Here is an 8151-nt window from a genome sequence, read left to right on the forward strand (position 1 = left end):
CACTAGTCCCCCCACATTTCTCACTACGGCTAACATAGACATGTACGCACATATGGGAAGCTCAGGCATTTCAATTAAATGACCTGGGTGTGAAGATTATCTTCATCTCTTACCAGATGGATAGACTTAAATATAAGCTGAATGGCCTCAACTAAGTTCCCTACCTGAGTCTTAGTTTTCAAATATTTTTAAAAAGGGGTTAATACAGCCGATCTCTTCTCAAAAAAGCCAATGAGATTTTTGAGAAGATCGAGGTCACAAGACTACTATTATTTTCCTACCACTCAGACTACGTCCTCTCCCTCTTTCTCTCCTGAAAGAAGAGAGGAACAATCAGCAATGGCCAATGGCAACGGCAGAAGTAACACCAAGAGCCTGCTTCACACTCAGGAAAGAGTGCTGTGCCCCCTCCTCACAGTGTTGGGTGCTCTACACATTCAGAGCAACCTTTTTTTTTTGTAACAAACTAGAGAAATAACCCCTGAAAGTAGAGTCCTAAGTGGTTTCTATTTTTTGAAGCCCTTTCTTATCTCCCCGACAACTAAGCATTCCTCCTCTCAATCTATGCTTTGTGCAGAACTTTCATTATCTCTTGAAAGACTGTGTTCCAATTATTTGATAATAATAACTTTTCTGAACACTAATTTTCATATATGATAAACACCTCACATGTGTTCTTTTCCCCATATAATCCTATCCATCTAGCCCTATGATTTAGGGATGATTATCATCTGCTTTATAATTCTTTGAAGGTAAAGGACATGTCAAATTCTTTTTGTATCCTTTCAGCCAAACTCTTGCTTGGCAGATGCTAGATGCTTGTGGTAGGCAAAATTCCTTGTATGTGGGTGAGAACTGTTAAAATGTTGGATGTCACCTATCTGTTAGTATGATGCCTGTCACTCTTATGGTTAGATTACATTGTATGGTAAATGTGAAGGGATTTTAATGGTCTTGTGATTTCCTAGCCTCCAGAGTAGATTTGTGAGACATCTGTCTACAGTTGATAGTTGTAATAATGGAAGGGCCAAGCTTTACAGAAGAAACAGTGTGAAGGTAGAAGAGGAATATAGACAGAGCACTGACCATCACAGATACACTAGTGGAAGAGAGGAAACATTCCTGAACAAAAAGAAATAGAGGAACAGCTTGCAATAATGTACTAACTCAGAAAGTAACAAAGTAGCATTTTGAATTATAAATTACTCATCACCCAGTGGGCCCTATTAATTAATTCATATTAATTTTTTATTTTTCTTTTCCTCTACTATCATTCCAGGTAATCAAAATTTTTTTTGAAAAATACCATATTTTGCAAAGAATTTTTTATTTATGTTATCTTATTACAAATGAATGAGGTGGGTGTTATTATTATTCCCATTTTATAAATGTGCAAACCAAGAAGATATGGAGACATGAAATCGCTTGCCAAAACCTAGTCAATGGTTAAATCAGAGTTCACAACCAAGTCACTAGCTTCCAATGTCCTATCTTTCTACTATCCACCAAGACAAGCATGAAGTATCAATGTTTGTTCAATACGATTCAACCATATTCTGAACTGCTGGCTGTCTCAGAGGTTAAGAGAGGTGTGAGGAAGAGTGGAGACAGAGGAGAAGGAGAAATCTCTGATGAAGACAGGGTCTTTGAGGAAGGCAACACAGTCCTTCCGGGCACAACCATTGGGAATCTTGGTATTCATAAAAAGCAGCTGAAATCAGAAATAAAATCATTTAGCATGAAAAGAAACAGTTGTATATGCAAATGATAGAAACATTCTCTGAGCTGTAAAGGAATTTAAGAATTCCATTTCTCAAAATGATCATGTAGGATTGCAGTTGCTTAGCAAAAATATTGCACATAGCATTGGAGGTGGGATGAGGAGATTAAGTGACCCAGCGCTGGTAAAAGGGAATAGAGAAGAATATTCTAGGTCTCCCCACATTCTTTCACTGGAAGGTCAATGAACTTCTCTCCAGGAAGCTCAGATGCTATTCTTGCCTCTGGTGGCTTCAATGTCCTATGAAAGACATGACAGAAATAACATTTACTCAACTACTATTGTAGAAAATTGAGTAAAAGCTTTTCCATCTTCAAATCAAGTATCAGTTACCAGCAAATGATCTTTTCTGCTGTTGACAATTCTGTGTTTAACCCAAGAGGCCTTTGCTTTTCTTGTTAGGGACACATAAGGATAGTAATAGTAATGATAACGGTGAATATTGAACTCTCTCTATGTGCCAAGCATTGTGTTGCATGCTTTACAGATTTGATTCCATTCAATCATTTCAATAATCCTGAGAGATCTTTATTTTTGTCTTCATTTTGCAAATGAGGAAATCGAGGTCTAGGAAGGTTACCAAAGGTCTAGAGAGAATAGAGCAAAGTTTGGGGTAAAGACCTAACTCCATAACCCTCTGACTCTTAACCACTGAGCTAAATGTCCATAGAGCTATATGACTACTGTGCCAAAATGCTGCTCCACACAGGTGGCCACGGGTATAAAAGCAAACACATCTTGGTCTAGCTTTCTCACTTACCATCTTCCTTACTTCCTTTCTTCATTTCTTGCTTCTTTCCTCCCTCCCTCCCTCCTTTCTTTTCTCCCTTCCTTCCTTCCTTCCTTCCTTCCTTCCTTTTTAAATGAACTAATTGTAATAATAAGTAAATAAAACACTACTAGGGCTCTAAAAGACCATGTCAAGTAGAGCCTTACATCTCATCTCTGCTTTACGAGCTATGGGAACTTGATTAGTTTAATTCAACTAATGGTTGTTGAGCACATACTGTGTGCCAGATGCTGTGTTAGGTCCCTGTTTCCATGAAACTTAGAGGAAAGACAGACGTCAACTAATTGGACCCGAGTAGATGTTAAGGATAGGGGACTCTGGAAACATTTAGCAAGGGGTTCTACTTTAGTCACTTAATGGTTTGACCAACCTTTGACTACCTATCTAAAGAATGGATCTATAGAAATACCTGCTCTCCCATTTTATAAAGAAGCAAACAGTATTGTATCTGACTCTCATGTAAACTGCAAAAATGTAGATGTTAATTGACCCAATTACCTGGAATGGTTATTGTGAGATTGATAAGATGCCTAGTGAGTTATTAATCTTCCCATTAGATATCACTTGTCTGTAGGTATCATACCTCTAACTTAGAGTTTTAAGAAATAAATTCTTAGAAAGTATAAATTCAATGCAACACATTTGCTAGTATGTAGACATTAGCTAGCTTATGGACTTTAGAATCAATGTGTGCATCAAAAACATGAGCAGCAGAAATATATTAGCATTTATTTAGTAACTTGTATTCACATAAATGCTGAATAATTGTTTGCACGGGGAAGATGTGAATTGTGGATTCTTAACCTGGAATTACAGTCAACTGGAAGATGATAAGAAAAGGTAGTTGTGACTCTGTATTGATAAATTGGGTAGGAGATCTTACTCCCCCTGTTCTGTTTGCTTCCAGTTGTTCTAAGTGTTTGCCTCAAGAAAAGAAAATAGTTCCATTTACCCAAACACATATGCATTTCCCATAAACTCTGCAGTCATGATCTTGAAGTGAAATCTCAAAACTGAATTTCTAAAGAGGATCAGTTGGAAACTGATGCTTGATGTAGGGAAGAAAAAGCTTTTACTCAATTATCTACAATAACAGCAGGGGAAATGTTGAAAATTACTGACACAGTAAATGGATTTTTGCATAAATGTTCTCTGTTTTCAAGTTTAGCTTAGTGTGAAAGACCTTTATTATGAAGGGGTCCCTCTCTCTCAGTTTTTGTTTTTCAAAGAACAGAAGATTTATATTTTTGTTGGGGCAAAGGACGAATCACCATGATATATTGTTTTATTCTTAAACAAGCTTTGATTTTCCTCAGTTCCCAAGACTTGATTTTTTACAGTTAGGTGGACGGTGATCCACAGTTGGTGGATCAGACAAAGAATGGAGTGATCTTAAATGTGGTGAAGAGCTCCTCTTTTTTTTCTCTTCTATTTTTAAAAACTGTTTTATTGAGGTATAATTTACATGCCACAACATTCAACTCTTGAAAGTGTGCAGGTCGCTGGCTTTTAGCATATTTACAGAGTTGTGCAGCCCTTGTCACGATCTAAATTTAGGACATTTGCATCACCTCAAAGAGAAACCTGTACCCACTCGCTGTCTCTCCCATTTCCTCCAATTCTGCAAGCACCTTTCAGTCATCAAACTGCTTCCTGTCTGTATGGATTTGTCTGTTGCGGATAATGCATATAAAATTTTTCTCACAATGTATGTAGACTTCTGTGATTGTTTTCTTTTAGTTAACATAGTGCTCGTGAGGTTCATCTGTGTTGTAACATGTATCAATACTCGATTCTTTTTGATTGGTGAATAATATTTTATTGTATAGATATGCCACATTTTGTTTAGTCAACATCCTACACTTAACTTTGTTGGTAATTCCTTGGAAATCCCCTTGTCTTGATTTCTGCAATACCATTTTTTACTTTCTTCTTATTTCTTTGGTCATCTTGCCTCAAACTCCTTCACGCGATTCTCTCCTTCCAATCACTGGTTGATGCTTCTCGAGCAGTACCACTCTTTGGACTCGGAAAATGGGAACCCTGCCCTGAACAACATCCTATCACACCCTCTGAGTACATTTATTGAAGAACAAGAGGAGACCTCTACCATTTGGAACACAGCACCGAGTGCAGGCATGACTAACATTGTTCAAGCCCCGGGAAATCCTTCTCTACATCATTTGCCCATGACTTTTAAACAGAAGAGCTCTGGGTTCAACACTTATAACAGTGTGTGGGCTGCAGGACCAAAGATGAGCACTGCTTCAGAGTTCAGGGAAAATTTGAGTGGCAAAAGTGCTCAGATAAGAGAAAAGACAAATTAATTAACGTGTCAAATCTTTCCTCTCAGATAACATGAATGCGATACATTCTTATATAATAAAGTATCACTTCTCCAAATTGCCAACTGTCCATTTTCTTGCTTCTCTTCACTCTGATTGAGAGTTCTAGAAGTATTTATGAATAAATGTGGCATTTACAGTAGCATCACGTAGAGGCAGAAAAATATTTTGTAATATCAAGCAACTCGGATTGTTCTTAAGTTTGTATATATGCAGGTAATAAGTGGGAAGTGTGATACTGAGGTTTTTTATATTGCTCTGTAGATCTAGATGCTGTTCTAAGAGATAATCAAGTTAAAACATTTTGTAGTAGTTTCTAGATATTTTGTATATAATAATGTTTGAACATGGTGTGTAAAATTAACGATTCATTTCTGAATTGAAGCATTACTTTAACAATTTTTGACACTTCCAATTGTTGCTGCCTCAGTTTCCTATTTTGGCACTACTGTGAAAAGAACATGAATTATGTGAGAATCTTGATTATAACAACGTAATTAGTGCTCTGCTGAAACAAAGGCAAGAAAATAAGTTTTATGGGGTAAATTTATAATAACTCATGAAGTGCATAATGACTCTTTTATCCCTTATTTGCACATTGCTGGCAACCAATGGAACATGCAGACATTCAAAATAATAATTGAACTAAGTCATCTCAATTTTTTTTGCCAAATTTTATTTAAAACCACAATTTTGCACATTTAAAATTGTGTTGTTACAAAGATATAATATTAAAAATATGAGGACTCAACATTTTATTTAGCCTGTTAATTTGATGTTCACTTTCAAATATTTAACCATATGCATGTGGACTTCCACTGGTCCTCTTGCCCAAGACCCCACTCACATAGACTATCCTCAGGGATCCCTATTAGGACTCCTCTCTTTTCACTTGATATAATTTCTCTGGGCAATATTCATTTCCATGTCTCCATACCACCTATTTGCTAGGGAATCCATATTTATTTCTGTCTAACTTGGATGCTCCACCTTGGACACAAAAGGTCACTAACAAAATGTACTCTGATTCCATTCCTCCTTGAACCGACTGTCCCTGCAACCTGGGAATGATCTTCACCTCCTCGTCCTTCCTCACCTCCTCATCCTTCCTCACCTCCTCTGCCAGTAGCATGTTGGTTGTTATCTTCTGCTGATCATACCGACTTGACTCTCTTGCCCCTCCTCTCTTCTCCATCCCCATTGCCACAAACGTTGCTAAGTCATTTCTCATTTCATGTTTATTTTTCTATTAGCCTTCTTGATTCTACAGTTGGTCCTTTCAGCAAAGGTCTGGTCAGTTTAATCTTCTGCTTAAAATGTTCCAATGCCACATATGGATATTTAGATAAAGGTTCAAAGTCCTTAACATGGTATAAAAGGCATTTTGTGACTCAGCCCTTGCCTCTTGCCTCTCTAGCCCCAGTTCCCTCTGGGCTGAATTTATGCCAGTCACACTGGTCTGTCATTTTCTGAATGGCACCTGTCCCCTTCTGCCTCAGTGCCTTTGTACATGCAGTTCCCTTCGCCCAGAATGTTTTCTCTTGCCCTATTCTTCCCTTTCACCTAGTGTTTGGGTGAATATATGATAAACTAGTTTATCTCTACCATAGTTAATCCTGTAGGCAAGTTCCCTCATATTTCTTTTTATCACAATTTTATCCCTAATAGTTAACTAGCACAAAATAAACACTCATTTTATGTTAGTTGAATGAATATAGGGCTTATTCATTTCCTGTATCCTTAATGCCTACCAGAATGCATGGACTAGATTAAATGATGAATAAACTAAATACCAGTAAATAAACTGATGAATTCTATAGGAATAACTATGTCATTGTTTGAAGGGTGGCCCTTCAGAGCTTGAAGTTACTGAAGGCTATGTAACTTGTCTCTTTGATTGACAAAGAGCTTAACCAAGGTTCTGGCTATGTTGAGGAGCTTAATAAATGGAATAGATATATGTGAAAAAGATAACAGCATTTGTCTCTGCAACATAAGGTTTAGATTCCCTTTCCTGATTTGTCAATTGAATGTTCTACAGGTCTAAGGGAAGAGAGAAAGGGGTGATATGTGAGTTAGGCATAAAATTAAGGGGCAATATAGATTCAATATTTCAGTGTAGACTTTAACATTAAATCAATGGGTCACCCAGCTGAGGAAAAAGGCCAGTGGGATTGTCCACAGCAAGCATATAGGACCAGGAACATGAAAAGGAAGTGGCCAAAGCAGGTTCTGGGTCTCATCTGTTTGTTATGATATAGTATGTATAAGAACTATACTTTAAAAAAATATATTCTAATGTTTCAGCCAATTCAGTAAACCAAATTTATTAAGATTCTTCTGACCTCAAGTAACAGAAGAAACCTAATTCTAAGTGGCTTACTTGATAAAGAAACATATTTTTCACATGACAAAAAAATCCACAGCTAAGGGGGCTCCAGGGTTGGTTATTCAGCAGCACAATGCTAGTGTTAAGAATTCAGCGTCTCTTATCTTTTACCTCTGCCATCCTTGTCTTTGTCCTCAGGCTCAATTCTGTCTTGATTGCAAGATGGCTGTTATGAATATCACAGCTGGGCAGGACAATGTTCAGAGAGGAAGAAAGACCAGCTTTTCCAATGTGTCTTTTTGTTGTTGTTGTTGTTGTTTAAAAAAAAAAAAAGCTTCCCCCAAATCCTCCAGCAGATTTCCTCTCACACCTCATTGGCTTGAATTACATCCATGCCACCATCTAAACCAATTACTGTCAAGGGGAATGGGTTCATGACCCCTCCCTCGGGCTGGAGCTCAGAGCATGCATAGGCAACCAACAGCATCTGCTTTTCCCAGGCTGCCCCAACCCCGACCTTCTGACTCACAAGCTCTCCCAAAGAAAATATGTCCTCTTTCCTCAAAGCCCTCCACCACAGCACAGGAGGAGAAGAACTGAATTTCAAGAGAATTAATGAATTTTGTGTGTGAATTTTCTCCATTAGACATTAGAAGCATAATCCATGAACCCATCTCTGTAGGTGGGTCTCTAAGTTATGGAGTCTGGAGAGCAGTCCAGGGGTGCTGGAGATTAACTGCACAATTCATAAAAGTGATTAAGTTTATTCACTGTATTTTCCCCCCTCTTGCAAAGAGCAGCCTAGGTGGGGTTTGCCAATTGTATCAATCTGTTCCAGCTTCTAGGCCAGGAGTACTCACAGTTATGTGGCCCAAGAGTCACATTTTCTGTCACCATTAACCAAAGG

At 37.8% G+C, this 8151-nt stretch overlaps 1 non-coding gene across 1 annotated transcript; it reads right to left on the minus strand.

Moving 5' to 3' along the window:
- Positions 1-279: 279 nt before the first annotated feature.
- On the minus strand, positions 280-497 carry LOC136396333 (small nucleolar RNA U3). Its single transcript, XR_010749671.1, has one exon. It is a non-coding gene; the product is annotated as a small nucleolar RNA U3 (small nucleolar RNA).
- Positions 498-8151: the final 7654 nt, after the last annotated feature.

This window comes from Saccopteryx leptura, chromosome 2 (assembly GCF_036850995.1).
Source record: "Saccopteryx leptura isolate mSacLep1 chromosome 2, mSacLep1_pri_phased_curated, whole genome shotgun sequence".
NCBI lineage: Eukaryota > Metazoa > Chordata > Mammalia > Chiroptera > Emballonuridae > Saccopteryx > Saccopteryx leptura.